Raw genomic sequence first — 26,036 nt, forward strand, 5'->3', positions numbered from 1 at the left:
ATTTTTTAATTAACATAATACTTTTGGTTTTTCATTGTTGATAATATTTGCTATTAAATTATTGATTTTCATTAATTCTTTCCACTGTTGCTTCTTGCTTTTAATTTTTTATTTGCTTTGGAAATTTGCATTAGCCAAATTCAGGTATTGCTGGAATTTCTTTGTATTTCTAAAAACAGAAGAAGCGTACACCCATGGCTGATTCATGTTGATGTATGGCAAAAAACACCACAATCTTGTAAAGTAATTAGCCTCCAATTAAAATAAATATTTTTTTTAAAAAAACAGAAGAAGAAACATAATTTAATGAAGTCTACTCATTAAATGTATCTTTGCAATTTCAGGAGATTTTTCAATATATGTTATGCTATATGAAGGCAGTAATATTTATATTTTGTGCATTTGTCAGAATTTTTTCTCTTTATTAAGTGAAAATTAAAGTTTCAATTTTTCACTTTATTTTTTGCACACTCCATTTCTTTGAATTTTTGATGTTATTTCTTATTGTGGTAAAATACAGATAACATAAAATCCACCATCATAACCATTTAAAGGGTACAGTTCAGTAGTATTTCATAATGGTGAGCAAATATTACCACTATCCATCTCCAGAACACTTTTCATCTGGGAATTTTATGCAATTAAACAATACTCCCTATTCATCTTACCCTTCCCCCAGCTCCTAGCACTCACCACTCTATGATTTTGACAACTCAATGTACTTTGTAAGTGGAATAATACAGTATTTATCTTTTGTGACTGGCTTATTTCACTCAGAATATTGTCCTTAAGGTTCATCCATGTTGTAGCATATTACAGAATTTAATTTGTGTTTAAGGCTGAATATCATTAAATTATATATATACCACATTTTGCTTATCCATTCACCCACTGATAGACACTTGAATTGCATCCATGTTTTAGCTACTATGAATAGTACTGCTATGAACATAAGTATATAAATATCTCTTTGAGACCCTACTTTCAATTCTTCTGGGTATATATCCAGGATAGCTTAATCACATGATAGTTTTAATTTTAATTTTTTGAGGAACCACTATATTCTTTTCCACAATGGCTGTACCATTTTATATTCCCACCCACAATGCACAAGTGTTCCAATATCACCACATTCTCTCCAATACTTGCTATTTTCTATTTTTTTTGATAGTAGTTATCCAAATGGGTATAAACATTGTTGTTTTGATTTATATTTACCTAAATGATTAGTGATGCTGAACATCTTTTCATGTGCTTATTGGTCACTTTGTTTTTTTTTTTTTCTTTTTTTTTAATTTTATTTTATTTTTAAACTTTACATAATTGTATTAGTCACTTTGGATAAATGTCTATCAAGTCTTATGGCCATTTTTAAATTGGGTTGTTTTGTATTCTGTAGTATTTCTCTCTATATATATATATATTTTTTTTTTTGGTGGGGTGGGGGCTCCAAAATCACTGCAGATGGTGACTGCAGCCATGAAATTAAAAGACACTTGCTCCTTGGAAGAAAAGCTATGAACAACCTAGACAGCATATTAAAAAGCAGAGATATTACTTTGCCAATAAAGGTCCGTCTAGTCAAGGCTATGGTTTTTCCAGCAGTCATGTATGGATGTGAGAGTTGGACTATAGAGAAAGCTGAGCACCAAAGAATTGATGCTTTTGAACTATGGTGTTGGAGAAGACTCTTGAGAGTCCCTTGAACTGCAAGGAGATCCAACCAGTCCATCCTAAAGGAAATCAGTCCTGAATATTTATTAGAAGGACTGATGCTGAAGCTGAAACTCCAATACTTTGGCCACCTGATGTGAACTGACTCATTTCAAAAGACCCTGATGCTAGGAACAATTGAAGGTGGGAGGAGAAGGGGACGACAGAGGATGAGATGGTTGGATGGCATCACCGACTCAATGGACATGAGTTTGAGTAAAGTCTGGGAGTTGGTGATGGATGGGAGGCCTGGCATGCTGCAGTCCATGGGGTCGCAGAGTTGGACATGACTGAGAGACTGAACTGACTAAACTGATATATTCTGGATATTCATCCCCTATCAGATATATGATTTGCAAATATCTTCATCCATTCTGTGGGTTGCCTTTTTATTCTGTTGCACAGTTCTTTTCATCTTTATGAAGTTCAATTGTTTTTATTTTTTCCTGTTACCTGTAATTTTTATATATCTAAGATATAATTGCCAAATTCAATGCCATAACGTTTTCATCCGATGTTTTCTTCTACTAGTTTTATTGTTTTATATCATACACTTAGGTCCTTGATTCATTTTGAGTTAATTTTTGTATACGGTGTTAGCTAAGGGTCCAACTTAATTCTGGTCCATATGCATACCCACTTTTCCCAGCATCATGTGTTGAAAAGACTGTAATTTTCCCCACTGTGGTCTTGGCATCCTTGTCAGAAATCATTTGACCATATATGCAAGAGTTTATTTCTAGGCTCTCTATGCTATTCTGTAGGTCTTTATATCTATTATGCCAGTAATATGCTGTGGCTTTATAGCAAGCTTTGAAGTCAGCAAGTGTTGATTCTCCAGTTTTGTTCTTCTTTTTCAAGTTTGCTTTGGTTATTCAAGGTCACTTGAGTGTCTACATGGATTTTAGGATGGGTTTTTCTATTTCTACCAAAATCATCATTAGGATTCAGACAGGAATTGCACTGAATCTGTAGGTCACTTTGGGTGACATACTCTCTTAAGAATAGTAAATATTCTAGTATATAAACACAGGAAAATAAAATAAAAACATGTTTAACATGTTTTATAGTTTTCACTGTACAAGTCTTTTGCCTTCTTGTGTGCTAAGCTGCTTCAGTCATGTCCAACTCTTTGCAACCCTGTGGACTGTAGCCTGCCAGGTTCCTCTGTCCATGGGATTCTCCAGGCAAGAATATTAGAGTGAGTTGCCATTCTCTTCTCCAGCGGATCTTCCCAACCCAAGGATTGAACCCAAGTCTCTTATGCCCCCTGAATTTGCAGGCAGGTTCTTTACCACTAGCAGCACCTGGTTAATTCCTAAGTATTTTCTTTTTGGTGCTATTGTAAATTGAATTTTTATAATTTCCATTTCATATTGTTCATTGTGTATAGAAATGTAACTAAGTTTTGCATGTTAACCTTGTATCCTGCTACTTTACTGAATTCACTTATTACTTATAACAGGATTTTATAAAAATCTTTAGGGTTTTCTACTCATAAGATCATATTATCTACAGAGGTAAATTTGCTTCTTCCTTTCTAATTTAGGTGGATTTACTTCTTTTTCTTGCCTAACTACCCTGGCTAGGACTTCCAGTACAATGTTGAATAGAAGTGGCAAGACTGGGCATCCTAGCCTTTCTTGTGATCTTAGAGGAAAAGCTTTTAGTCTTTCACCATTGAGTATGATGTTTAGTGGGGGTTTTCATGTATGGCTTTTATTATGTTGAGGTAATACCCTTCTATTCCTAGTTTGTTGAGTGTCTTTACCATGAACTTTGAAAAAGCTGAACTTTGTCAAATTCTCTGTGTCCATTGAGATGATCATATGGATTTTTATTTTGTTAATTTGGTGTACCACATTTATCACTTTTCATGTTGAATCAACCTTGCATTCCAGGAATAAATACAGCTTGGTCATGGTATATAATCCTTTTAATATGCTTCTGAGTTCCATTTATTAATGTTTTGTTGAAGACTTTTGCCAATATTCATAAGGTATATTGGTTTGTAGTTTTCATGTAGTGACTCTGGTTTGAGTATCAAGATAATGCTGGGCTCACAGAATGACTTAGGAAATGTTCCCTCCTCTTCAACTTTTGGAAAAGTTTGAGAAAGACCAGCTGCAGCTCTTTAAATGTTCGGTTAGAATTAACCAGAGAAGCCATCAGACTCAGGCTTTCTGTCCAGAGATTTTGATAACTGACTCAATCTCCTTACTATTCAGATAGTCTATTCAGATTTTCTAATTTTTTTGTGATCCAGCCTTGGTAGATTTTGAATTTCTAGAAACTTTTCCATTTTATCTAGATTATCCAATTTTGGGCATACAATTGTCCCTAGTACTTTCTTATAATCCTTATTTTTAGAATCAGTAATTACTTTCATTTCTGATTTTCATAGTTTGAGTCTTCTCTTTTTTCTTACTACAACTAAAGTTCTGTCAATTTTGTTGATCTTTGCAAAGAATCAACTTTGAGTTTCATTGATTTTTCTCTCTGTTTTTCTTTTATTTCAATTATCTCTGTGCTAACCTTTATTATTTTTCTCCTTGTTCTAACTTTGGGCTTAGCTTCTTCTTTTTCTTGTCCTTAAAGCTATAAAATTAGTTTGCTGATTTGTGTTCTTTGTCATTTTTTACTATAAGCATTTATAACTGTAAATATCCCCCTTACCACTGCTTTCAGCGTATCACATAAATTTTGATATGTTGTGTTTTCATTTGCATTCATTTCTAAGTATTTTCTAATTTCCCTTGTTATTTTTTCTTTGCTCCTCTAGCTACGACTGTGTTGTTTAATTTTCACAATTTTGTGAATTTTTAAAATTCTTTATCATTTCCTTTTATGTATATTCTATAGCTATTTCCTTGTTGTTACCATGGGGATTACATTTAACACTCTAGAGCTATAAAACTCCAATTTGAATTTATACCAGTTTAATTTCAACAGTATACAAATACTCGGCTCCTTCACAGCTCTGTCCCCACCCCCTTTTAATTACTGATGTCACAGTATATCTTTGTACACTGTGTACCCCAAACCATAAACAAATAATTCTTTTCAATGCATTAGTCTCTTGAATTATGTAGAAACTTAAATTTGTAGTTACAACCTAAAGTCACAATGATACTAGACCTTAGACTACTTTGTTTTAACGTATGGATTTATTTGAGTTCATCTTACTTAAACTTCTTGGATGTTTGTATTCGTGTCTTTCATCAAATTTGGGGATTTTTCACCATTGTTTCTTCAAATATTCTCTCTGCCCCTTTCTCTCTCCTTCTTCTGGGGACTCCCATAATGCTTATGTTGGTCTGCTTGATGGTATCCCACAGGTCCCTTAAGTTCTGTTTGCTTTTCTTCAACCTTTTTCTTTCTCAGTCTAGAAAATTTCTCTTGTCCTATCTTCAAGTTTACTGATTGTTTCTTCTGCCTGCTCAAGTCTGCCTTTGAATCTCTCTAGTGACTTTTTCATTTCATTTATTGTACTTTTCAGGTCCAGAATTACTTTTTGGTGTTTTTTTAAATTAATATTTTTATTTTGTTCATGCATTTTCTTTACTTTCTCCATATCTTACATTAGTTTGGGGGCATCTTTAAGAGAGTTGTTTTAAAGCCCTTGCCTAGGAGATCTGCCATCATGTTTTTTCAGGGATAACTTTTGTTCAGGTCTTCTGCCATGGAGCTAGAGGATGGGGAAGGGTAGCTGTTACTACGCTAAGAGCTGTAATTGATTAAAATTAACCACAATTTATAATTTACTGTCCAAGCTTCCTCTGAAAGTTGTAAGCCTCCAATAGATTTCTAAGTTCCAAAATAGTTACATTAGACAGATTCTGCCAATTTAATTATCGCCTAGGTGTATAGACAGATTCCTGGTACTTCCTACTCTACCATCTTCTAAGAATCCCCCCACCATAATTTATTTTAAAATATTCTAAAGAATGAAGATGACCTAGAAATAAGTTGATCTAAAGATTTTTTGAAGCCACAGAGACCTCTAGTTTCATTGAGTGTTTTATAATTATTTATATTTTATATATATTATTTATGAAATTTTTTCAACTAAAATTTAAAAGCTATTTGATTCATAAAATAGAGCATTAAAAAAAAGATGATTTTGAGTCAATAGCTATGAATTTATAAAGAATGCCTCAACTTTGGATTTGTCTGCCCTGATAAATCTCCTCATCCTCAGCTTAGATGTCATATTTGCAATTAGCAAAGTTTTCATGGCCCCATTAAAACTACATCACCACCTCAGGTCAATTCCTACATATTAAACTGAAAAGATGTAATCCTTTCTAAGAATCTGAACACTCAAAATAAGAAATAAAATTATTTTATGAGATTGATAACAATATCAGAATGCTGAAACCAAAGTCATGTAATTAGTAGTTAAACCTTAAATGCCTCACATAAAAGCAAAATGTTATCTGCCTGCATGGGAACTGTCCAAAACCTAACTGGGACCACCAAAAGTAAAGGGAACAGAAGAGTCCCCCATCAGATGATACATATAATGGAGAAATCATGCTAATTCAGAAGTTTATCAATTGATTGATATAACTACAGATATCAATAACTGTGTCAGCTAATAGTGCTAATTATAAGGCCCAGAAAGAAATGCTTGGAGGATAACTATTTGTTCCATAAGCAAAGTGCCAAATCAACTACTGCAGATGAATTATTTGAGGTAATAAATGAAGACTCTTTAACATGAAATATGATGGAAACATTGCAAGTGTTGTGCACTCATGATTTTGCTGCAGTGTCAGAAAGATGTAAAGGCCTTATAAAGCATGAATTTTGTCTGAAATCTTGAGTTTCAAATAACACATGTTGTTTTATTCAGAGAGAAGCTCGCATATGTAAATGTTTGTCTATAGCTCTGAATTGCACATTGAATGATGAAACCAAAATGGGGAAATCTAACAAAACACAAGCTTTTAAGAGTCCATCTGGTTTCAGCTTTCAGTGAAGCACAGGATCAGAGTACCACTCTGTTTTTCATACCAAAGTGTGTTGGCATTCAAAGCAAGAGTTGTCAAGAATTTGAGTTGAAGTGACAATTTTTAATAAATGAATCTCACCTTGCAGATTTGTTGAAAGATATTCCTAACTTAAGTAACTAACATTTTTATTTTCCTGAAATGAAATTAAAGCTGCAAAATTATTAAATTTAAAAATGTGTAAAATATGTGTGTATTGTGTGTGTTAACAAGTGTCATAGATTCAAAGCAAAATGCCAACTTTGATGAAGTTAAAATGGTTCACATATGACACTTGGCTAGTGTTATGAATGAATTATTAAGTTAATTATATTAACTGACATCAGTATATGCTGAGACAAAAAGCTTTAACTACATTCTTAAATCTCTGTTAGACAAAGTTTGGTTCTATTAGGTTTAACTACATGAAACTGGCACTTTTTGAAGGCCAAAAATAACCTAATACTGGCCATTTCACATGGCCCAATCTATTATTTAAAATCTATCACCATTATCACAAGAAATTTCCACAAGATTTGAAACTAGCCTTTTCAAGTATAAAATTTTATATCTATAAGCAGTTATATATTATATACTTTAAATAGATATATTTTCATACATAAATTATACCTCAATAAAATAATTAGGTTCACATAAGGATACCCACGTTTCTCATTAAAAATTGAAAATATTTTATTTAGAAGTTTAATACTCATTAATATTTACTATCTTCCCTAATATTTTTATATTTTATCTATCTTGTTATAAGTATATACTGAATTTTTCCACCAAGTCCAACATAGATGGCCTCAAATTCCTTCCAGTTCATCCTGGTGTACTATACAAATTCTATGACTACCAAGAAATGAAAAAGGTATGGCGGAGATTTCTATATTTCAACCAAAATATACTACTCTCCCCTTAACTCATTGGGTGTAGGTTGAATTATTGTTCTCAATTATTCATATACTCCCTGTATTAGAATTACACATCTACACCTTTGCTATTTGAGCTGGCAGCATCTCCCAACAGAGTAGGCGGAATATTTTCCCTACACTATTGATGTTGAGCTTGGTCATGTGACTTGCTTCAGTAAATGGAATGTGAGTAAAAGTGACCATGTGGCATTTTGCACTGAGTCTCCAGAGGCATCAAACATTCCTATGCACTCTTGTGCCCTTCTCTTATGAGAAGAATATGTCCCAAAGAGACACTGCACTTTCTGCCTGGGTGCCAGAACAAACATATGAGAAACAGGCCTGAACCCAACCCACAGCCTGAAACCATGTCCAGCCAACCTGTAGCCTTAATCAGAGCCTTCCCACCCAGCTCAGCTTAGGTCAACTGAACAGTAACCAATGAGCAAATTTTTTGAGAATGAGAATAAATACTTGTGGTTTAAAGCCACCAGGTTTAGGAAGGGTTTGTTACACAGCATTATTGCTATGATTGTTATCTAACACACATACTAATAGTTCTGTTGCTGGACACGTGGCTGCCTCATTATGTTATATGTACCTTGCAGTTAAGTACAGGCATGTGACAAACTTCTTACCAAAAAAATTGAAAGCAGAAGTGTTAGATATCACTTTCAGATCTGGGCAAGACCGTGAGTATGCTTCCTCTTCTCGTTTCCCAATGGCAAGGACTCAGATATGGAAGTCACTCAGCTTTGATAACCCATATGATGAAAATTCCCTAAGCAATAATGGGACAATGACCTGGAAATATTCTGGGTCCCTAGATGACCACCAACCTAGACTGCTCCCCGTGGAACTATTAGATGGAAGAAGAGTAATCCACAGTCTTTAAACCACAGTTTATTGAGCATTGTTGTTACAGCCACTGTTTTACCCTTATTAATGAAGTTGGGAGACACTGCCTTCTCTGGGAAGTTCTGAGGTGTTACTCCTAAAAGATTTAGCCCCAATTCTGCTTCTCTATCCCACATCCCCCACCCCAATGATTTTATGAGCTACCCTAATAAAAGAATATAATAATAATATGCAAATGCTGCTGTGCTGTGCTCAGTTGTTCAATCATGTCCAACTCTCTGCAGCCCCATGGACTATAGCCTACCAGGCTTTTCTGCCCATGGAATTTTCCAGGCAAGAATACTGGAGTGGGGTGCCATTTCCTGCTACAGGAGATCTTCTCGACTCAGGGATCAAACCTGTGTCTCTTGTGTCTTCTGCACTAGCAGGTGGATTCTTTACCACTAGCACCACCTGAGAAGCCCATATATTTTAGAAATAATATTATATTAAAGGATAATAGTTTTCTTTTATTATCACTTATGGGGCTTTCCTGGTGGCTCAGATGGTAAACAATCCTCCTGCAATGTGGGAGACCTGGGTTTGATCCCTGGGTTGGGAAGATACCTTGGAGGAGGGAATGGCTATGCACTCTAGTATTCTGGCCTGGAGAATTCCATGGACAGAGGAGCCTGGCAGCCTACAGTCCATGGGATCACAAAGAGTCAAACACAACTGAGTGACTAAGCACACACATTATGACTTATTTTCTGAATAATCAGTGAGCTTCCAAATCTTGCTTGTGACATAGCAATCTAACAGAAGACTTTAAGAGACAATAGTGTTGTGAGCCTTTCCTGTCCAGTTCATCAAGAAGTTTATGACACTCATCATGGCCAAGCCCCAGTGGAATTTCTTTACATAAGGCCTTCCGGATTGCACTGAACCTCCCTTAGTTACTCTCTCCTTCAAGCCTATCTGACCTTTCAACTCTTCATTCATTCAAAAAACTTTTATGGAGCAGTTAGTATGCACCAGACACCAGGGTACAAAGACAAATAAAAGTTTATCAGTGAGAATTTACTAGGTTATGCTGCAGTAACAAATGACCCTAAAATCTCAATGACTTTAGCCAATTTATTTCTTGCTTACTCTGTAACCATCACATGTCAGCTCCACTCCAGGACCCAGGCTGATAGAACAATCTGGAATATTAGCTAGTTATCATGGCAAAGAGTAAAATGAAAGTATATGACAGCTCACATGCCTGATGTTACAGCTTGTGACTCAAAATGATACATATATCATTCAATCAGCCAAATAAGTTCCATAGCCAAGCCTGACAGTAACAGAGAGAAGTAGAATAACAATAGTATGTTAAGTATTGGGTTGACCAAAAAGTTCATTTGAAATTTTCTATAACACCTTATGGAAAAACCCAAACTTTCAGGCCAACCCAATATAACCCTTGCCACAGAGAACAGAGTGTATTTATGCAAAGAAGAACGCAATCTACCACAAAGAAAAACCCAGGCTGCCCTCTTTTCCTCTGTGCTTCCACTGTTGCTCATATACTCCTCTATCTGTACTTACTATGTGGCATCACAAGTAATCGTGTTACATGCCCATTCCATCTCCAGTATCATAAGCTTTAAGAGACAGGATCAGGTCTTACGCATCATCCCAGGCTATCACACTGCTTGTTACCAGGTAACTATTATTTGTTTGGAGAATAAAGGAATAAAGGTGTGTATGGAATCAAGTGCTCCCAGTCTAGAGAAGGTGTGAGATATGCAAGTGAACACTATGAATATCTGACTAGATATTTATGAAATACCAAAGGAATCACAGCAACTTCTTCAATTCAAGTCTTCTTTGCCCAAAAGATATAAAAGTATTTATAAACTGAGATGAGCGTGGGCACATAATTAGCATTTATGATGAGTACGTTCAGAGATGCGTCATCCTTTACTACTTGAATTGGTTGTCAATCTCTGAAGGATGCTGGGGGAGAGAGGAGATGAAATCGTACTATCTGTGGCAAAGGCAGAGAGACAGAAGCTGGTGACAAAGTAGGTCACCGCAGTGACCTCATGGACAGAGGCTGCCCACAAGCAGCTGGGAGGTGCTCAGTCCGGCATCAGCAAGTGTGCTCTGGGGAAACGACTTGAAAGCTTAACAAAACCACATCCCTGGACAGACCACCACCGGGCATTCAAAGCGGTGTTCAAGGTGACTCTAACCAGAAATAAATACAAGGTCCTAAGACTCCCCTGCCAGGACACCTGGAACTTGGTTCTTTTCTAGGCTTAGCTGCCTTTTCCACTGCACCTGGCTCCACATGACCTTTAGCCATTTCCAGCTATTGAAACCAATCCCTTAGGGCAAGAATTTGCTGCCGCTGAACCACAGGCTCTGTGAAAGAAGGATTTTACCCTTTGGGGAAGGGGGAGGCAAGACATCAATGTAAAACTTGCAGTAATAATAGAATTATAGAATGTCAGGTTGGCAGAAGCTTAGAGACCAAAAGCTTATGCCTCCTCATCTTCCAGCTCTGTGATGGAAGCTCCCTGAGGACAGAGTCATGTCTGCGTGTATATCCAGTGCCCAGCAGAGGGTTTCATCTATGAATGGTGCTCAATAAATGTTTGCTGAACAAGTGAGACGTGAACAGTAAATAAATATTATTGCTATTGCTAAGTCACTTCAGTCGTGTCCGACTCCGTGCAACCCCATAGACGGCAGCCCACCAGGCTCCCCCGTCCCTGGGATTCTCCAGGCAAGAATACTGGAGTGGGTTGCCATTTCCTTCTCCACTACATGAAAGTGAAGAGTGAAAGTGAAGTTGCTCAGTCTTGTCGGACTCTTAGCGACCCCATGGATTGCAGCCTAACAGGCTCCTCCATCCATGGGATTTTCCAAGCAAGAGTACTGGAGTGGGGTGCCATTGCCTTCTCTGAAATAAATATTAACTTTTTTAAAAATTTCAAATGAGAGACTGAAGAGATGTACACATACAACATGGAAACTGAGACTCAAAGAAAGGTAGTATTGTGCCCAAGATTACATGGTGACTTACAAGCAGAGCTGTGATTAAAATCCAGGCCCTAGAAATGTGGACACAGAAGAGAAGGGGAGGGTGGGATGATTTGAGAGGACAGCATTTATATACATGCACTACCATGTGTAAAGTAGATAGCTAGTGGGAAGCTCTGTACAGCAAGGGAGCTCAGCCTGGCGCTCGGTGATGACCTAGAGGGATGGGATGCGGGAAAAGTGTTGGGAGGAAGGCTCGAGAAGGAGGGATATATGTATACATATAGCTGACTCACATTGTTATACAGCAAAGCTGACACAATATTGTAATGCAATTATACTCCAATAGTAAAACAAAATAATAATAATAAATTCATTGTTAAAAAGACCCAGGCCCTCTACCACCCAACCAGGACCTTTTCTGGCGTAACGAGGTTGGGTTAACCACTGTCCCACCTGAAGGCCTCCCAAGTTGTCCCCCTGCCCAACCTCTCCACTTTCCAGGAGAGTTTGAGGAACTTTCCCTTCATCTCACCCCCACCTGCTGGGTGTCTAAGACTCCATGCACTTCTCTTGGGTCCAACAGGTGCCCTGAGAGAGGGACAGGGGGCTGTCCTCACAGTGTGAGAGTCCTGCTGCACAGCCTCTGAGTTAAGTTCTGGTGATCGTGAAATTAACAGTTCCACAGACCCTGATGAAAGCTGAGTTATCCCAGCCCCTGGCTCAGATGGTGAAGGATGTTCACGCAAGGGTGAGCACTGCCTGGGATCCCAGCTGGTTCCTCGGTGCTCAAACCAAGGCCACAGTGCAGCTCCCGGTGGCCCCTGAGGGAAAATGCCTCCCTCCAGCTCCATTGGCCATCTACCCTCTCAGCAGCTCAACCACCCACCCCAGTGAGTCTAGGTAAGGGCCTCTCCATGGCTTCCCAGCATATTAGCTGTGCCCCAGTCTTCTCCAGGTCACAGAGGGCATGGGTTTTCTAAAGGCAAAGCCAGGAAGGAGGCTTCTTTTCTCTGATTTCTGCTAAAGAACAAATGAAGTGGCACGGGGCTCGGGAGACTAGTCCACCTCTCAAACATCATCCTGCTCCAAAGTGTGCGAGGGTCTTCCAAGCACTTTCACTGGCAGCATTTTATTGGACTAAGAATATCCAAACAAGAACTTATTTTCTGTATACATTCTGACTCGTGTATTTAAAATCAGTCACCTGATGGTATTCCTACTTTCCTGTACCAACTCAGTGAGTCCACCTCTGATGAAACTTCATCACCAGAAACAGTTCCTTAGTCTTTAACAGCTTTAGAGTCATTGTCATGATATTTAAATATTTAAAGGCTGTTGCCAGTTAGAAAGGCATGTTCAGGTCTCTGTCCATCTATCCCTTCAGGAGTCTTGAGGCTGAGTCTGACTGAGGCAGTCCATGAGTATCTAGAAGTACAGCACTCACATCAACAGTGGAGACCATAAGCAAAGAGTCATTGACTGACCTACTGAGAACACTGGCAATTCATCTAATGTGTTGTATTTTTTTAACTTATTTTAGTTTTGGCTAACCTGGGTCTTTGCTGATGTGCAGTCTTTTCTCTAGTTGCAGCAAGCAGGGGTTACTCTCTAGTTGCACTGCATGAGCTTCTCATTGTGGTGACTTCCCTTGTAACACGAGCACAGACTTCCGTAGTTTCAGCTTGCGGACTCGAGCACGTGAGCTTAGTACTTGTGGTGCACGGGTTTAGTTGCTCTGCAGCATGTGAGATCTTAGTTTCCAGATCAGGGATCATAACCCATGTCCCCTGTATTGGCAGGCAGATTCTTAACCACTGGACCACCAAGGAAGTCCTTAACTTTTTTTTTAAATAACCTCCACTGCTGTATAAAACTATGTCCACTTTCTGCCTAAATATTCCTCTTCTATTCTACTCCAAATAAGTAGGAAGAAAGGGAAAGAAGAAGGGAGGAATTTTCTAAATCCCTATAAGTGCCAGGCTCTGGATGGTCTGGGGAAAGCAACCATTGTAAGGGCCAGGTCTCCACCTCTTCTACTTGCACATCTGCATGACTTCAAAGTCTCCCATCACAACCAGATTGTCTAAAACCTGGCAGCTTGATACAAAAGCCCAACTGAGAGCAGTAGGTGAAAACAAGGGCTGATTTCCAAAACTAAGTACCAGAAATCTGATATTCCAAAAAAAGTACATCCCTGCTTTCATTATCCAAAGCTTCCTGTGGGTTGGTCTATGCTGAACTGGCAGGTATCAGGCCATTTGTAGAGAAAGAAATACACCCATTCTTTGTTCTCAAGAGCCAACACTTCAGGGACTTTGCTGATGGTCCAATGGCTCTTAGCCCAGGTTCAATCCCTGATTAGGGAACTAGACCCTACATGCTACAACTAAGACCTGGTACAGCCAAATAAATATTTTTTTAAAGAGCCATCATTTCTCAGATGGTTAAAGAATCTTCCTGCAATGTGGGAGACCCAGTTTTGATCCTTGGATCAGGAAGATCCCCTGAAGGAGGGAATGGCAACCCACTCCAGTATTCTTGCCTGGAAAACACCTTGGACAGAGGAGCCTGATGGGCTACAGTCCATGAGGTTTTACAGAGTTTGACACAACTGAGTCACACACACACATCACTTCAGTCATCAGATATCTCTGACTGCTGGCCAAAAAACCCCACATAAAGAAAATCCACTTAACTCAAAGAGAAAACCCAGGATAACAGCAAAGTTGACTATCAGCTTTTTAACAAGTTTCAGTTTCAGTTCAGTCACTCAGTAGTTTCCAACTCTTTGCGACCCCATGAACCGCAGCATGCCAGGCCTCCCTGTCCATCACCAACTCCCAGAGTCCACCTAAACCCATGTCCATTGTGTTGGTGATGCCATCCAACCATCTCATCCTCTGTCATCCCCTTCTCCTCCCGCCCTCAATCTTTCCCAGCATCAGGGTCTTTTCAAATGAGTCAGCTCTTCACATCAGGTGACCAAAGGATTGGAGTTTCAGCTTCAGCATCAGTTGTTCCAATGAACACCCAGGGCTGATCTCCTTCAGGATGGACTGGTTGGATCTCCTTGCAGTTTAAGGGACTCTCAAGAGTCTTCTCCAACACCACAGTTCAAAAGCATCAGTTCTTTGGTGCTCAGCTTTCTTTATAGTCCAATTCTCACATCCATACATGACTACTGGAAAAACCATAGCCTTGGCTAGACGGACCTTTGTTGGCAAAGTAATGTCTCTGCTTTTTAATATGCTGTCTAGGTTGGTCATAACTTTCCTTCCAAGGAGTAAGCATCTTTTAATTTCATGGCTGCAGTCACCAGCTGCAGTGATTTTGGAGCCCCCAAAAATAGTCAGCCACTGTTTCCACTGTTTCCCCACCTATTTGCCATGAAGTGATGGGACCAGATGCCATGATCTTTGTTTTCTGAATGTTGAGCTTTAAGCCAACTTTTACACTCTCCTCTTTCACTTTCATCAAGAGGCTCTTTAGTTCTTCTTCACTTTCTGCCATAAGGGTGGTGTAATCTGCATATCTGAGGTTATTGATATTTCTCCCAGCAGTCTTGATTCCAGCTTGTGCTTCATCCAGCCCAGCGTTTCTCATGATTTACTCTGCATATAAGTTAAATAAGCAGGGTGACAATATACAGCCTTGACGTACTCCTTTTCCTATTTGGAACCAGTCTGTTATTCCATGTCCAGTTCTAACTGTTGCTTCCTGACCTGCATATAGGTTTCTCAAGAGGCAGGTCAGGTGGTCTGGTATTCCCATCTCTTTCAGAATTTTCCACAGTTTATGTGATCCACACAGTCAAAGGCTTTGGCATAGTCAATAAAGCAGAAATAAATGTTTTTCTGGAACTCTCTTGCTTTTTCAGTGATCCAGCAGATGTTGGCAATTTGATCTCTGGTTCCTCTGCCTTTTCTAAAACCAGCTTGAGTGTCTGGAAGTTCACAATTCAGGTATTGCTGAAGCCTGGCTTGGAGAATTTAAGAGGCACAGCTTCAACATCAAGGTGGAGCAGGCCGGCCAACTTGGGGGTACTGAGCAAAGTTGATAAATAATCCCCTCAAAAGCAGAGGCAGAAGATGTTAGAAACATGTTCTGCATTAGGCTGAAGGCCTTTGCCCAGTTGGAGCTGGCTGGTCATCAGGTTGTTGATGCCGCAGATATTTAACTTAATTTTCCCCATGTAACCACAGTGTGAATTTGTTCATCAAGGCCCCATCTCCCAAGAAGAAGGAGATTTTATCATGTACTCAACCGTTCCAGGGGCCTTCCTTTCTCCCTTATTCTGCTGAAATATTCTGGAGATGGCTGATGCTATTTCTGAAATGGAAGTGAAGGGCAGAGACCACTGCCCGTCACAGCGGCAGCATGCCCAACCCTTTAGGGTTCACTGGGCCTCGCTGTGCACAGTCATCACGAGCAGATACAAAAGTGCCTAGTGTTCAAGTCTTCTATTGATGTAAACGTCACTTTGAACTATTGAAAGTACATGCTACGGTTTCACAATAGGACCATGAGGAAGAACGAGAGCTGGAGGAACATGTGACCCAGAGGTGAAGTGTAATAAAGCTGATTTCAGCATGGGGACGCCCACCCCTAGAGCAGGACTCTTCCTCTCCCAGGGCTTCCTCCCCAGCCACAGGGTTCCTGGGTCTAAAACACTTAGTCCCTGCACAGATACTGTCCAGACTCTAGACCAAACTCCAGTTGTCCCCAGTCCATTCCTTTCACATCTGACTGGTGAATGTCAGGTCAATCTAATACATTAGTGAGTGATATGGATGTGATGGGTGATAGTGACATGTTTGTCATCCTGCCAAGTAAAATTAACATGCACTTAAACTGAAGTGTAAGCCTTGACCTGACTTTCACTAATGATGGGGATTTTAGGCAATATAGCAGGCTAATAGAGAAATCTGGGATCTGGTCTCATTTCACACCAAAGAAACCACCAGTTATTCAGCTGATGCATAGAGCCAGTTCTGCATACTCCATTTGTGAGAGGAATAGAGGCTCCTAAGTAGGAGTGCTAAAGCATTATTTATGATAAACAGTCCAACTATTCAAAAATATGGAAATGGCAATGTATTAATTCTGGAGAATCTAGTACAGCTACTGACATAACAATTATAAGGATTATGCAGAAATATACCTGAGTGTATTTTAAATTATGCTATATGAAAAAATCAAAAGAGCATAAGTGACACAGTATTAGAAAATACAAACAGTCAAGACAATATGCAGTAGGATTATACAACCAGTTTTGTTTTCTTGAAGTTGTCCAGATAGCCTTTTTTGTGTGCAAAGATAATAGTCTAAGAAAAGGGAGGACTTGGTCACAAACATTCTAGCCTGAGTGTTCCAGAGACTCTCTGAAGGTAGACTGAGGAGCTGCCAAGTGTTCAGATATGGAACTGTACCAAAAAAACAAGTAGGTAGTTAATGCTAATTTTAAAAAAGACTCATGCCATCTTTTTATCAAGCATGTTTATCTTAGATGGGCTGAGAGACTTCAGTAACACTCGGGGAGCTCTCTCTCCTTTGGTAGGTGATTTTTTGGATAAATAGACTTTCTTTCAAACCACTCTGAAGAGCTTGGACCTCTCCACAGGCATCCACCTGTCCTGGGGGCTGAGGTGAGAGCATGCTGCGTCATGTCCAGCCCATCTTCAGAAGTCTGCAGCGGTTCCTTCCTCTGTCCGGCTGCGAGACTCAAATCGAAGAAGGAAAACTGCCATTTGATGCTGCCATTTCCATTCCCAATTTTCTCAATTTAGCTCTCAGGTTTTCTGACCTGGTCATCTGAGGGTGAAATCACTTGAGAATTTTCCATGCTAGTTTTTTATTTCAGTTATTTTGTGTTGAGTTGAAAACATTTCAACACAGAAGCTAAAATTCTCTGAAACACTAGTTTCTGAAAACTCCAATGTTTAAGGGTAGGTACCCACTCCAGTATTCTTACCTGGAGAATTCCATGGACAGAGGAGCTTGGCAGGCTACAGTCCATGGGGTCGCAAAGAGTAGGACATGACTGAGTGACTACACCTTCATTTTCACAGAGTTTCTGGGGTGTTTTTCAAGTTCTCACCAGATTTTTCAGCATGAGTTTCTGTCCAGCAAGTTGGTTCAGGCTAACTCCCTTCTCCTCCACCAACCTCCACTCACTCATGCAGTGTGGGACAAACATTTACTAAATAGCTACTGTTGGTCACTCACTCCTCTAGACGCTCAGCATACAGCATAAACAAAACTAGTAAGTGTCTGCTTACCTTATAGTGAAGGGTGGGAAGGATGGTAGGGAATTGCTGAAGCAAAATCCTTGAGTTGGTAAGAGAGTGTAGAATAAGTGCCAAGAAAGAGCTAGCCTTAAAGAGGAACTTGTTTACTTCATTCATAATAACAGAAGAAGTAAAGCATATTGGCACATATGGAGACAGCTAAAAGAGATGGTAGTTGCGTCTTGTAAGTTCTCTTCTGATTGCCTCTTGTATCTCTATGAAACAGAAAGGTCATCAGCTCACACAGTGGTTGGGGGAGACCATGTTAGAGGTTGAAAATAAAAGAATAAAATAATTTAGGAGAATAGGACTGTGAATAGATTCAAAAAATATGGAATTACTGCTGTGCAGCATCAAGGGGTTAAGCAATCAGGAACTGACAGTGAGACTGTCCAGTGAGGTTGTGGTTTTTTTCTCCAGTTACATTCAGAAGTACAGGAGCAGGCATGGTGTAAGAGAAGAGTTGGATTTGAGTGGTATGTGATTTTGCAAGGAAAGACAATACAGCAAGGGAAGGGCAGATTTGCCTTGCTGGCTGTGATGAAAACAATTTCTGTTTTGCCTTATGAAATATTCAGTATAAATACTTTCTAAATTTATCTTTCCCATTATTGAAGCAATGATAATAGCAACGTGGAAGACTGTGAACATCATGAAAACATGTTTATGACATATTGTTATTGGGGAGAAGAGTAGTGTACAAAATTGAGTCTGTTCTGGGATTAGACTTAAAATGATATGGACAAAATCTAAGTCCAGGGAAAAGTAAAACTGTTTGATTCACTTAATGGCAGGATTTGGAGGGAATTTCTTACTTTTCTTTTATCTGATGTTCTATTCAGGTTATTAAACATTTATTGAGTGTCTACTGATGTTGGACACTGTGCTAGGCTCCAAGAATACAAAAAAAAAAAAAAAAAGAAGGATGCGAAAAAGAAGGAAGAAGGGAAGGAGGAATTATAATAGTCTTTTACTTAAGAAGCATAGAGGCTAAGAATGATATCGATATAATAAAGTCATTATACTAAAACTATGTGGCAAATAGGATGTCAGTCTCGGTAACAGACAACATTAGTTAATATTCTCTTAGTTGTAGAATATTACAAACAAATACTATACAGTAGTAGTTGCTATCTACTAAAATTGACTAAACCGAAAAGGATGATCTGATTGAAGGACTGGATCACAGAACCGAAGGACACTAGACAGCAGGACCCTGGGCGTAAGCTGGAGGAAGAGACCTGAACACAGCACAACTCATCCGTCTGTCTGTCATCTCTATTCTGCTTTGCCTTCATTCCTCAAGAAATTTTGGCCAAGTTGGGACCATATGGACACCTCTGAATCGATCAAAAGTGGCCAAAGCGTTGCGTTATATTTTCAAAACATCCTGTTGGGAGTCCCACCACTGTAAGCATGTGGATGAAAGGAAGACACCGTTCTCAAAATTAGCAGGGCTGTCATCTCAGTAGATATCAGCCCTTGCCTTTTCTACCTAGCACATACACTCTTCTAATGCACATAAAATTCTAAAAATGACCTTACCTAACATACAACTGTCATCTCCCCAATGGCAAAGTCACACCCAGCTACTGCACTGAGAGATTTCCCAGAGTCACTGTTCTTCATTCAAGATCTTTAGGTAATATCTATTATTTCTTTAGTAAATTCCCAACCTGGCCCAGATATGTTTCTTCCTGATTTTGCAACTAGTAGAAAAATGATCAATGTAACCAACCCCTACCCAATACATAATGGTGCAGGAAAAATAAGGTAACTACACAGATCTTCAAAGGTATACAACTGGCCAATTAGCACATGAAAAAATGCCCAACATCACTAATCATTAGGCAAATGTAAATCAAAATCACAACTGTATAGCATTTCACACTCACTAGGATGCTTATCGGAGAAGGCAATGGCACCCCACTCCAGTACTCTTGCCTGGAGAATCCCATGGATGGAGGAGCCTGGTGGGCTGCAGTCCATGGGGTCGCTAAGAGTCGGACACGACTGATCGACTTCACTTTCATTTTTCACTTTCATGCATTGGAGAAGGAAATGGCAACCCACTCCAGTGTTCTTGCCTGGAGAATCCCAAGGACGGTGGAGCCAGGTGGGCTGCCGTCTATGGGGTCGCACAGAGTCGGACACGACTGAAGCGACTTAGCAGCAGCAACAGGATGCTTATAATCAGACAGACAGATAACACGAAGTATTGACAAGGATGTAAAGTAAATGAAACTCCCATACACTGTTAATGGGAATGTAAAATGATACAGCCACTTTGGGATACAGTTTGGCAGATTAAACACAGAGTTACCAAATGATGAAAGAGATTAATGGTTACAAAGGGGAAAGCAGGGGAGACAGATAAATTAGGAATTTGGGATTAACATATACACACTACTACATATAAAATAGACAAACAAGGACCTACTGTATAAGCACAGGGAACCATACTCAATATCTTAACCTATAATGGAAAAGAATCTGAAAAAGAATATATATAACTGAATATATAACTGAATCACTTTGCTTTACCCTTGAAACTAACACAACATTGTAAATCAACTATAATTCAATAAAAAAATTTTTTTAAAAGAAAACTTCCAATCTTAAATTTAGCTAAAGTGATATCACAGAGTTTATTTTCTCTTAAAATCACCTAATTAGGGAACTTGTTGTATTTGGATATTGCTATAAACAGTAGTATTTTCATTTTAAAATTTTAAGATAGAAAAATGTTACCTCCTTTTACACTGGAACATCCCCAATATCACCAACTTCCACATATAACAGTGTGCTCTGATTACAATCTCGGATGAGGGACAAAGCTCTCTCTACAGTGGACTCCCTTAACCTAAACAAAGGAAACCATAATGAAAGTTACTCACATGTCCTTGATTATAAGCTTAATGTGAATTAAGTAGTAGAATGAAATATTGGTGAGATGCTATATTTTCATTTCAATTCCCCAGAATTGGTAGTATTTGGAAAGGTTCCGAACATTAATTTCAGTAACAGTGAGTCAGTTCTCAAACTTAAGCTCCTTTTGTGACTTAGAATTAAGATCAAGTGCAATTAGTGACACAACTGAGCTACTTCACTTTCACTTTTCACTTTCACGCATTGGAGAAGGAAATGGCAACCCACTCCAGTGTTCTTGCCTGGAGAATCCCAGGGACAGAGGAGCCTGGTGGGCTGCCGTCTATGGGGTCACACAGAGTCCGACACGGCTGAAGCGACTTAGCAGCAGCAATTAGTGAAGGAGCTGAGGAAACTTCTCAAACAGACCCAGAAATCAATCTCTAATAACAGGAGAATCTGCAATTGAGGTAGGAAAGCCCGTAGTCATTTTGTCCACAGAAGTTTTGAATGTGGAATATATCTCACTCATAAGAAAGCAATGTGTTTTTAAAATTGAAATTACTCCAGTAAATATTAAGTCCTTTTCAGGTAATATTAGAATTCTTCCTGACCCTTGACTTATTTCCAGAACCAACAGTAATTAACAGCAATTATTTTCATCTGAAATAATCCTGTGACATTCAAATTTCCTCTATTTTTGAGAATTCATTTCAATGAAATTATTCTATTTTTACTGCCTTTTCTGCACACAAACTTTTACCTGTAAAAATTTACTTTGCTCAGATTATTCTCCTCAAAAAAAAAAAAAAAAATGATGGCTAAAGTCCACTTTGGAAAACTTCAGCCCTAAGAACTTAATCACCCTCCTCACACCTGATTCTCCTAAACACAAAACCAGCTAGGTTCCATCCCTGTCACCAGAGGGAGTAGTAGAGCAATGCTAGCAGCAATCTTAAAATGCAAAAGCTTGTTTTCCCCAATTTTCCCACAGTACTGGACATATTTCTGCTATATTTTGGCCAGAAGGAAAGCACATTTTTATCATTTTTCTCAAGGAATAACTTAAATTGTGTCACTGAATCCACTGGACATGCTGTGGCCACCCAACCAGATTTCCTTTGACCAGAGCTCACAAAGAACTCCAATTTCATTGTTGGTGGGAATGTTAACATTTGTGCAGCCACTATGGACTGCAAGGAGATCCAACCAGTCCATCCTAAAGGAAATCAGTCCTGACTATTCATTGGAAGGACTGATGCTGAAGCTGAAACTCCAATACTTAGGCCACCTGAAGCGAAGAGCTGACTTATTTGAAAAGACCCTGATGCTGGGAAAGATTGAAGGCAGGAGGAGAAGGGGACGACAGAGGATGAGATGGCTGGATGGCATTACTGACTCAATGGACATGAGTTTGAGTAAATTCCGGGAGTTGGCGATGGACAAGAGTGCCTGGCGTACTGCAGTCCATGGGGTCGCAAAGAGTCAGACACAACTGAACAACTGAACTGAACTAAGGAAAACAGCAGGAAGGCTACTCAAAAAAATTAAAAATAGGTCTACCATACAATCCAGCAATTTCACTTCTGGGTATTTATCCAAAGAAATGAAAACATTAATTCAAAAAGACTTATGCACCTCCATGCTTACTGAAGCATTTTTTACAATAGCCAAGATATGGAAGCAACCTGAATGTCCCTCAGTAGATAAAGATACATAAAGATGTGGTGCATACATACAATGGAATATTATTCAGCCTTTTATGACCACATGGGTGACTTTGAGGGCTCCTTGCTAAGTGAAATAAGACAGAGAAAAACTAGTATCATATGATTTAACTTTTATGTGAAATCTGAAAAACAAAATAAACAAATGTAACAAAACAGAATCAAACTTATAGAGAATAAACTGGTGGTTGCCAGAGGGAAGAAAGGCGGGTGAAATAAGCGAAAAGGACCAAGAGGTACAAACTTTCAGTATAAAAACAAGTCGCAGGGATGTAATATTTCAGCCCAAAATATAGTCAACAATATTGCAATTACTCTGCATGGGGACAAATGTTGACTGATTATGGTGACCACTTCGCAATGTATAAAAATACTGAATCACTACGGTGTACATCTGAGACTAATATGTTTTACTTCAATAAAACAAAAAACAACTCCAATTTAAACTGTGCCCTGCAGTGTGAAACCTGGAAGGCAGGGAACTCAGAGGGGCTCAGACAGAGGCTGTTTACCGGTGCTCACAGAAGCATTTCAATATCTTAGTAGTAATATTAGTACAGCCCTGTAGTCGGAAACCAGCCAGGTGTATGTCCTGAATATGTGCTCAAAGACAAGTCCAAAAGGAAACACCTTATCATTGGATGACTTGGGAAAGAAAAGAGAGACTTCTAGAGACTTCCATTTTATGCTCTACACAAGTCCATACCACTTAAATTTTTTACAGTGAACATATTTCACTTTGGGAAAATTTTTTTAATCAAGCAAAAACAGCAAAGATTTGCTGCTCTCCCTGAGCTTCTAGAAGAGCATTAGGATCCCAGTAAATTACTAACTTGACATTGTTGTATAAAACAGATCCAACACAGCGATTTCTCCATACAGTGGTACTGTTAAAATATAAACAAAAGGAAGGAAAGTTTGGGGCCTGCAGTTGGCTCAGATAGTAAAGAATCTGCCTGCAATGCGGGAATCCAAGTTCAATCCCTGGGTTGGGAAGATCCCCTGGAGAAGGGAATGGCTACCCACTCCAGTATTCTCGCCTGGAGAATTCTATGGACAGAGGAACCTGGCAGGCTACAGTCCCAGCTGGACATGACTGAGAGACCACCCACACACACACACACACACCCACCCAATCCCAGTAACTTCAAGTAGCAAAGTCTTTAAAAAGACACTTGAAAATTCTCATCCTGGCACCTCTTCCTCCCTTCCCCTCTGACAGAAGGAAGAAGAAAGCTGATGGAGAGAGTCCCCAAAGTTGGGTGACACTTGGAGTATTCCTTGGTCTCCCTGGAATGCCTGAATGGCTGGAGACCACAGGGCAGCTGGTCCCTGGATCAGCAGCATCACCTGAAAGCCTTCTATGAATGGAAATTCTCAGACCCCACACCAGCCAGATCAGTAAATCTGGGATAGGGGGCCCAACAATCTGTATTTTGACATGCCCTCCAGGAGAATCTGACACAGAAAAGTCAGAATAAGTCTCTGCCTTAGGGTATCTGTTTTCCCCTAAGGCGGGAGGGGAAGCGGGGCATTGCTCGAGGTCACTTGAACAGAGGAGCTTCCTGTGGAAGGCATGGGACTCTTTACAAGAGGAAATGGGCTTCCTCCTTGAATCCTTGGGGGAAAGAGTATATTCAGACTGCTGTTTGTGTGTGTATTCCATAATATGTATAATAGAGGGGACTTTGAAGCTTCTCATGTTATTACTATTTGTCAGTCACTTAGCTGTGTCCAACTCTTTGCAACTGCACGGACTGCATCACACCAGGCCTCCCTGTCCCTCACCAACTCCCGGAGTTTACTCAACCTCATGTCCATTGAGTCGGTGATGCCATCCAACCATCTCACCGTCTCCTCCCACCTTCAATCTTTCCCAGCATCAGGGTCCTTTCAAATGAGTCAGCTCTTAGCATCAGGTGACCAAAGTATTTGAGTTTCAGCTTCAACATCAGTCCTACCAATGAATATTCAGGACTGGTTTCCTTCAGGAAATCATTACTTACTATAATGGAAAATATAGATTTGTTTTCTAACCAGAGAAAAACATGGACAGAGAAGGGCAAGTTGAGAGGGAAAGTTAGATCCGAGATGACTTAAGACACAACTTTCCTTTCTGAAGAAACACATCCTACCTACACAGGGTTCATCCAGGTCTGTAATTCTCCCACAGATCCCTGCCTCTTGGGTGTGACCGCCTCCGGCCTCCGTGGTTTCAGCTGACACTTCAGTGCTGATAAGATCAGCCAGCTGAGAGCAAGAGGGAGGGGGTTGAGCTCTTGATACAGATACCTCAAGGCATCACCTTGAGGGAAGGTGAGAGATGAGATAACAGAAATACCCTAGTGCTGTTCTTCCTAACACTAACCAACAGGGATGGGATACAGGAAAGAGGCTAGAAAGTTACCATTTCTCAGAACCAGTGTCTTGGTAGATTTCAAGTGAGTTTCACTTTGCTTTCAGAATTATGCCATAACTCTTCCAATTTCTCTCAAAAGGCAACAGAAGGGATGGCCAGTGGTTCTCCCAGAACACAAGCTTAGGACTCTGCTGTTTATTGGCTGTGTAACTTCAGGAAATTACTTAACCTTTCTATATGTCAGTTTTCTGGTCTGTGAAATAATGCGATACAAGTACAAGTAAGATCCCTGGCAGGTAGCATTAGCTGTTACCATTATATCAGAACTTCTATTATTGAACTGAATTAAATAAATGAAGACTTCATAGACACTGAAAGATAAGGGCTTCCTGGGAACAAGAATAAAGCATTTGGATTCTTGTGTTTATCCAAGGTTTCTTAAACTAGAACCACAATAAAATCCCTGGAAAGGTTTACTTTTTCATTTGGAGGACGGGCAGCACTCTTACCCACAGATAAAGAAGGGATGCGAATGAATCAGAAATCCACAAGGCAGCCAGTGGTCAGACTCACTCTATACAAAATGGAGACATCGCCCAGCCAGGAGGAGCGGGGTGGTTCCTTGAATACAGCAACACAAGCAGCCCAGGAGGAAGGCCTGAGTTCCCAGAGAACCCAACAAGAGGCAGAGGTCTTACTGAACCAGGTGTTTCCCCAGCTTGCAGCAAGGCAGATGCTGAGACGCCAAGGTCTGCAGCAGAGAAAGGGTTTATTATTCCAAGGCAGCCAAGCAACAGACAGGAGACCAAATCTCAAATCCACTTCCCAGAAGGCCAGGGGCTCAGGATACTTACAGGATAAACCTGAGTCCTAGTGAGCATTGGGGAAAGGTGATTGGAAATAAGAAAAAGGTGAGATAATCATGGCAAGAGCCACTAAGCTGCAAGCTTCCCCACCTGACACATGTTCAGAAAACGATGTGTTAGCACATTCTGAGGGTTGAGTTTTGGGCCCTATGACATCACAAGTACACCCAAGCACATGCCCAGTTGCTGCATCGTGGATCCCAACCAGTCTTAACCAGCTCAAGCTCAAATTGAACACAGCTGACTCCAAGTTCGTGAATAACAACTTGGGCAAACACCTTATTATTTAGGCCAGGTGACAGTGGGAGGACATACAAGTTTTTGCAAAACAATTAAAGCGAGCTTAGTCAGGGAAGGCAGATTACAGTACTTATTTATTAAGCAAGATATAGTTTAATAAATCTAACTGATGATACCCTTGCTTTCAGA

At 39.6% G+C, this 26,036-nt stretch overlaps 1 protein-coding gene across 8 annotated transcripts in view; it reads right to left on the reverse strand.

Annotated features, from left to right (window-relative positions):
• The window catches only part of FRMD3 (FERM domain containing 3), a 380,275-nt gene extending 354,677 nt beyond the window's left edge, over positions 1-25,598 (reverse strand). The window contains exons 1-3 of one of the 8 annotated variants that reach the window (XM_044940220.2): positions 25,251-25,411; positions 24,518-24,632; positions 20,539-20,650 (exon numbers count right to left, since the gene is read on the reverse strand). The gene's annotated coding sequence lies outside the window, so the exon portion shown is untranslated. The other 7 variants (XM_044940218.2, XM_044940219.2, XM_044940221.2 and 4 more) reach the window with 7 other exon arrangements.
• Between the last annotated feature and the right edge of the window lie 438 nt (positions 25,599-26,036).

Source organism: Bubalus bubalis, chromosome 3 (genome assembly GCF_019923935.1).
Source record: "Bubalus bubalis isolate 160015118507 breed Murrah chromosome 3, NDDB_SH_1, whole genome shotgun sequence".
Classification (NCBI taxonomy): Eukaryota; Metazoa; Chordata; class Mammalia; order Artiodactyla; family Bovidae; genus Bubalus; species Bubalus bubalis.